Source organism: Bos javanicus, chromosome 8, assembly GCF_032452875.1.
Source record: "Bos javanicus breed banteng chromosome 8, ARS-OSU_banteng_1.0, whole genome shotgun sequence".
Lineage (NCBI taxonomy): Eukaryota > Metazoa > Chordata > Mammalia > Artiodactyla > Bovidae > Bos > Bos javanicus.
The window spans coordinates 96,206,998-96,214,145 of NC_083875.1; the positions used below are offsets into that span (position 1 = coordinate 96,206,998).

At 46.6% G+C, this 7,148-nt stretch overlaps 1 non-coding gene across 1 annotated transcript; it reads right to left on the minus strand.

Moving 5' to 3' along the window:
* Positions 1–224: 224 nt before the first annotated feature.
* LOC133253529 (U6 spliceosomal RNA) lies at positions 225–329 on the minus strand. The gene has a single exon (XR_009738320.1). It is a non-coding gene; the product is annotated as a U6 spliceosomal RNA (small nuclear RNA).
* Between the last annotated feature and the right edge of the window lie 6,819 nt (positions 330–7,148).

Here is a 7,148-nt window from a genome sequence, read left to right on the forward strand (position 1 = left end):
CAGAATGTATAATGGCTCAAATACATTCAAGTTGATTTTCAGTTCCAAGAAGAGTTCAAGACATTTCAAGTTGGTGGAGAACAATGCTTTGCACAGGCATTCAGAGAGCCAGGCTGATAAGCTTTGCAGTTAAAAAAAAATGTAGTATAGTTGATTTACAATATTGTGTTTTAGGAGCAAAGTGATTCAGTTATTTTTTTCCCCTCAGATTATATTCCATTATAGGTTAAGTGAAAGGCGTCATGACTTTGGGTGCCATCCTTCTGCAGGGGCCATGCTCATCTCTGTATCAGTCCAGTTTTTAGTTTATGTACTGCTAAAGTGAGCACAACTTTGCCATTTTCAATAAATGACTTTCAAGGTTGCCCTGGAAGGGGAAAGAGGCACATACAAGGTTTTTATGAGCTAAACTTGAAATACCATGACTCACCTCCCTTTGGTAAAACTGAATGATACAGCCACATCTAACTGAAAGAGACTGGACTATGAGCCCAAGAAGAGGAGATGAATTTGGTGAGAACTAGCAGCCTTGGACTGGAGAAGGCAATGGCGCCCCACTCCAGCACTCTTGCCTGGAAAATCCTATGGGCGGAGGAGCCTGGTAGGCTGCAGTCCATGGAGTCGCTGAGGGTTGGACACTACTGAGCGACTTCACTTTCACTTTTCACTTTCATGCATTGGAGAAGGAAATGGCAACCCACTCCAATGTTCTTGCCTGGAGAATCCCAGGGACGGGGGAGCCTGGTGGGCTGCTGTCTGTGGGGTTGCACAGAGTCGGACACAACTGAAGCGACTTAGCAGCAGCAGCAGCAGCCTTGGACACAGCTGTGTCCAACGGGCAGTGTTGTGGTGTCTGGGGCAAGGCAGCAGGAGCTAAAGCCAAGGTTTTGCTGGAATTCAGACAGCAGTCAGCATTCTGTTAGTGCTGTTCTGCTCCGTCTGAAGTAAGATGTTAGCCAGCGGCAGGTGTGGAGATAATTTTGGTGGTGGGACTGTTACGGATACTAGTGCGTAGGCCCTGGAAAACGGGGTGGGAGGGCTCCTGGAATCAAGTAGAGTGAGACTTCCAGACCTGAGCCTCAGGGACTGAGAGTCAAGTCCAGGTTCGTGCTGATACTGAAATCCAGTAATATGGACAGAGATTTGGGAGAAGGCTTACATATGAAGGCTTACCTTGGGAATTCTTTGCCTATGACAAGAAACCTAATCCCAGGAACCCTGCTGGTGAACTTCAGACTGTCAGTCAGGCTTGGTTCCAGGACAGTTTGGGGAGGGTCCTCCTCCTGAAATTTTCTTTAGCGCTGTCTTTTCCAGAAGGGCACTCACATATACCCTTTAAAGAGTTTCATGTCCTCACAAGAGGGGTGTCTTGGTCCACATGGCTTCCTCAAGCATCCATACTCATAATCCCCAGTACATTAAAATAACCCTGGGATACAAGTCACAATTTTTTCTTGGGGGGGGGGCTGAGTTTTTGTTGCTGTACATAAACTTTATCTAGTTGGGGTGAGCAGGGGCTACTCTCTCGTTGTGGTGCCTGGGCTGTAGAGTATGTGGGCTTCAGCAGTTGTGGCGCATGGGATTGGTTGCCCCATAGAATGCGGAATCTCCCCTGAGCAGGGATCAAACCTGTGTCCTTTGCACTGGCAGGTGGACTCAACCACTGGACCACCAGGGAAGTCCTAGGTCACAAATTTCTGATGTCGTATAGTCTCCTAGGGCACATTCTGTCTCACAGTTTAGGCATGTAACCTAGTGGCTAAATAACTACTAGATTCTAAATAACCAGTAGAGCTGCATATAGAGAGCTGGGACTTGAATTGCTTGCTTTGTTTGCTTTCCTCTTTGGAGGTGGCCAAAAAAAATCAACAATGGCTTAGGGCTTTCTGAACATTGTCTTTTAAGGATGATACTGCATGTACTGTCTAGAGATGTTGTTGGAACAGATGTTGTGAGAGGTTCTTACACTCTTAATATGCTGAGAATGCCCATATATCCCCCAAGCGTCATCACAGAAAATCCTCAAACACAATCATAGCACTACAGGGCGTTGCCTTCCACTTGACCCTTCTATTTTCTTGATTGTTCAATGCACAAGGGTTATTAAGGAGCTGAAAGATGATTGTTACACTCCATCGTGTCTGCCAGCTATGTGCTGGCAGATTTTTGCAAACAGATTCAGGAAACCACTGTAGATTAATGACATAATAGGATGTGGAAAAATTCTGGTCTTGTTCTATAAAATAGCTAACCTATTTTATAGAACAAAATATGGGATGCTAAAGAATGTGGTAAACTATAGTATTGGAGCATGCTGCTGCTGCTGCTGCTGCTAAGTCACTTCAGTCGTGTCCGACTCTGTGCGACCCCATAGACGGCAGTCCACCAGGCACCGCCATCCCTGGGATTCTCCAGGCAAGAACACTGGAGTGGGCTGCCATTTCCTTCTCCAGTATTGGAGCATGGACTCTAGTAAATCTGCCATTTAATAACAACTTGACCTTGGGTTGATTTTAACTGTTATCAGAATGGTAAAGAATTCTCCTGCAATTCAGGCGACCCTGGTTCAATTCCTGGGTCGGGAAGATCCTCTGGAGAAGGGATAGGCTACCCACTCCAGTATTCTTGGGCTTCTCTGGTGGCTTAGCTGGTAAAGAATCCGCCTGCAGTGTGGGAGACCTGGATTCAGTCCCTGGGTTGGAAAGATTCCCTGGAGAAGGGAAAGGCTACCCACTCCAGTATTCTGGCCTGGAGAATTCCATTGACTGTATAGTCCATGGGGTCGCATAGAGAGTGACTTTCACTTATTCTTATCCTCACCTGAGACATGGGAATTGTAATGGTATTCACTTCCATGGGACTAAATGAGACAGTGTATGAAAAATGTTTAGCATGATGCCTGGCATGTAGCTGACCTTCAAAAAAAAAAAAAATACGTTACCTATTATTATCGGCTAACACTTTTTAAAACCCTGTCATTTGAGAAAAAAATGGGAGATTAAGCACCACTAAATACAAACACTTGTTCTTAAGGGTTATAACTGAATCCTTGAAATTCTGGTGGTAAAAAGGAACATTTTTGATCATCTCCACCCACCCAGAGACAATCTCAGATCAAGCAGGGTAAACAGCCCATACAAAAGTCTAGAGTAGAAGTTCTTGCATGACATCCAGGTCAGGTGCATCAACATCACAGGGAATTTGCTAGAAATATAATTCTTGTGGAGGGAACCCTAGACCTTCTAAATCTTAAATTCTGGGATGGGGCCCAGAAATATGTGTTTTAACATGCCCTCTCAGGGATTGGTAGCTCAGGTTTGTGGACCCAGGTGTAGAACCTCCAGAGATAAATTTGTTGATAAAATGCAGCTGACGGTGCTTGCAGAGAACTGTGAGTTCATGAGCCCAGACCTACATTCGTGGCTGCCTTTTCTGGTCCCCGCCCAAGTCCCTTATGCCCCCTGCCCCGCCTCCTCCCTGTGGCATCTTGGTTAATAGTCCCACCATCCACCCAGCTGCCCAATCTTCTAGATTCTTTTACTCTCTCACTTTTCATCCCACCAGGCACTAGGAACCTGTTGATTTCCCATCCTGAACACTTACTGTCTGCCCCTCTCTCCCACTACCTCTTATTGGGTGTAGGAGAAGAGTGCCATATTTTTGATGTTTCTGATCTTTGCTCTTTAGTTTCCCCACTCTCCTCCACACTGCTACAGAGCGACTTTATAAAACATGGATGGACCGGTTGCTCCAAGGCTTAAAATCTTCAAGTGCTGCAAACACATCCTTACTGTGATACTCCAGGCTCTTCACTTCTTGCCAGGGACTCCGTTTCCAGCCTCCTCCTCTTCCTACCCCTCTCATACTGTATACTCCTGCCACTCTGTCTTCTATTCTGTCAGTTCCAAGCTCTTTCATACCCTCTTGCTCTGCATATCGTCTTGTCCGCTGCTTTGCACGTTCTTATTATCTGCTTACTGAGGTTCTAGTTAACAGCTCAGTTCCCACATTGCCGACACTGGAAACCATCCTTAACTCTTCTGTGCAGATCTGGAATCTTTCTTTTTGGTTCTCCAGCTAGATTCCATTTTAAAAGACATTCACCATTCATCCTGATGGTTTTCCTGCTAGACTGTGAGCTGCTTCAGGGCCAGAGAATTTATTGTCTTACTCATTTCCTCACTCCAGCTCTCCGCACTGTACTTAGCACTTATTAAGTAGCTTCTTAATAACTATTTGCTGAAGAATGAAGGAATGATAGTAAGTATGTAGTTACAAGAGGATTTTCCTTTTAAGGAACAAAACCTCAGCTGCCCAGGCATAGAATACTGCCTTTGAGAGAGTATTTATGTTCTGGATCACGGCAGCCTTGGAAGAGGAATACGCCTCTCAGGGGAAGCCATGGGGGAGTCTGGGCAGGTGAAATGTAATTATCCAAGCTGGCCCTGGGCCAAGGCTACTCAGCGCTGCAGCGAGGCCAGGGCTCAACACAAATGGGTACGACGTTCATCTCACATCTCTTCTGAAGAGCTGCTCCTCCGGCAGCCCCGAGCCCCCTAACAGCTTGCCAGGGCCTGGGGTCAGTCTCACTCACAGGGAAGGGGCACCCGAGCCCCGTGACCCCGCTGAGCTGGCTGCTTGCCTCTCGGCTGCCTTTGGTCTAAGCACACAGCCTGGTGTGGAAACGGAAGCTGGCCTGTGATCTCTCGTTCATCCCTTTCGGCCGCACTGCTCAATTCCTTCCCGCTGAAGTTAGACCGCGCACTTGCCTTTGAGGACACAAGACCCTAGCACATAACAATAACTTGACCTCAAGTTACTGGCAGCTGATTTCCTCACTGTGTGTGCGTGTGTGTTTATTTCTAAAAACAATAAATTCCCCTACCCAAATCACCAGGCAATACGTGTACAAATGCACAAAACTGAAAAGCCTTTTTTTTGCAGATGACCCAACTCTTTTATGGAAGAAAGTGCAGGTTAAACAAAAAGTGGCTGAGCTAGGATTTAAACTCAGGAAATCAGACTCCATGGTTCGAGCTCTGAGACCCCCTGACTCGGTGGCAGGTTGCCTCTCAGAAGAGCTGCCTGGTCCATGTGTGACAGCTCAGTAAGTCTGACTCTTTTCAGCCCCATGAACTGTAGCCAGCCAGGCTCCTCTGTCCAACTCCAGGCAAGACTACTGGAGTGGGTTGCCATTTCCTCTTCCAGAGGATCTTCCTGACCCGGGGATCCAACCTGCGTCTCTTGCGTCTCCTACGTTGACAGGAGGATTCTTTACCGCTGCACCACCCGGGCTACACCTGAAACTAATATCCTTAAATCAACTGTATCTCACTTTAAAAAAGATTTACTTGGGAGGGTTGGGCTAACAGAAGCTGACAAGCAGAGCCAGGACTCCTGGGCCCTTGTTTTTCCATATCACTAAAACCGTAGAGCCTTGGCACTTGCACAAATAAATGACCTTGGAGACAGCCACAGGAGGCAGGCAGAGGGATGCAGAGTGAAGAGCAAGGCACGTCCTTTATACAAAGCAATCTTGCGTTCAGGCTGTACTGTGCCTCTCAGCCATTCTCCAGACAAGATTTTATGCCCAGAGCAGAGACTTTCCCCTAAACAGCAATATTCCTGTATGTTCTACTTTTCATTTCCTTGATTCTCCCTCCAAAGGTCTCCAAGCAATTTACAAACTGTAGGTTGTGTTTGCAATTCGGAGCCTTAAAGTTTATCTGTCTTTCTCTCCCCTCTCACTTTTTCTTTGTCTTTTATGATTGTGATTGAAAAAGAGGAAGAGTTGGGAGACCAAAGCTCATGAATGTATATGAAGCCATTATATCTGCCGGGTGAGATGCGTGCACAGGCACTGTTTTTTAAATGGTTGTCTCCACATCGCCAGAACTGCTTTAGAGCTTTTCCCTCCAATTGCACAAATTCATTATTTACTCTTTTACTGCATCTATTTATAAGTCCACATGGACCCTCTGGGAGGCCCAGTTCGAGCCTCAGAGCTCCCGTAATGAAGCCTAGCTCACTCTCCTTTGATATATCTCCCTGCTACTGCTGCTCGGGGAATAGAGAGTGTGCCCACCTGGTTTTTGGAAGGTCAGCCTGACTGAGGACAAAGGATTTTAAATTGTGCTCTGTGGAATCCTGGAATCCTGAGTAGGCTGCCTAGAGTTCTAGGAAATAACAATAATAAAATCAGCCATGGACATTCTTTTATTTTTCAAGGCACTATGATTTTATTTTGGTTGTTAAACTTTTTCTGGGGTTAAAATAAATATGTAGCACAAGCCAACTGGACTCCCTGCAGTTTGTTGTCAGAGTTACCATAGGCGTGGACCGAGCAGGTACTGAGGACGTTCTCTGGTTCTGACTTGTCCCAGAGAGAGGTTTTTTTTTTTCTCTGCACTGGCTGGGTCTTCGTTGCTGTGTGCAGGCTTTCTCTAGTTGCTGTGAGCAGGTGCTGGTCTCTAGTTGTGCGCAGCCTTCTTATTGCGGTAGCCTCTTGTGTTGTGGAGCATGGGCTTTAGGTGCCTGTGACGCATGAACTTAGTTGCCCCTTGGCACGTGGGATCTTCCTGGACCAGGGATCAGACCCGTGTCTCCCAGGGAAGTCTCCCAAATAGAGATTTGTCATTTGACTAGGATGTCAGCCCCTAGAGTACCTGGTAATAATAGTAGGCACTCAATAAATATTTGTGGGATGAACAGATGAATTTTCTGACCATCCTATGTCCTCTGACAGCCCTACCTGTAGCTTCATTCTGCTTCGGACCTTGTGTCTATTTTGACCAAAGGCAGCTTTGCTCACATGCTTAGAGTCAAGGTCTTCAGGCCTGATTGGGACCAAGTGACCCCATCGCGACTCCTCCGGTCTCCTTTCCTGCATGAGATTTGCTCTCAAGGGAATTCCTGAGTGCTTGGCTCACCGGGTCCCAGCTCTTCCCTCTCCCTTCTGGTGATGGCTCAGGTGGTAATTCTGGTCCCTGTTCTTTAGTTCCTCTGATTCAAGGACAGAAGCTCTGAGGTTCTGTCACTCTTGGGTTTTTCTCCAAATAAGTGCCTATTCTCTTAACTTGAGAGTCTTGGCCACCAACTGAGATAACCAGGTCTCTGGAACTGAGAACTTTGTGGCCTGGCTGTTTCCT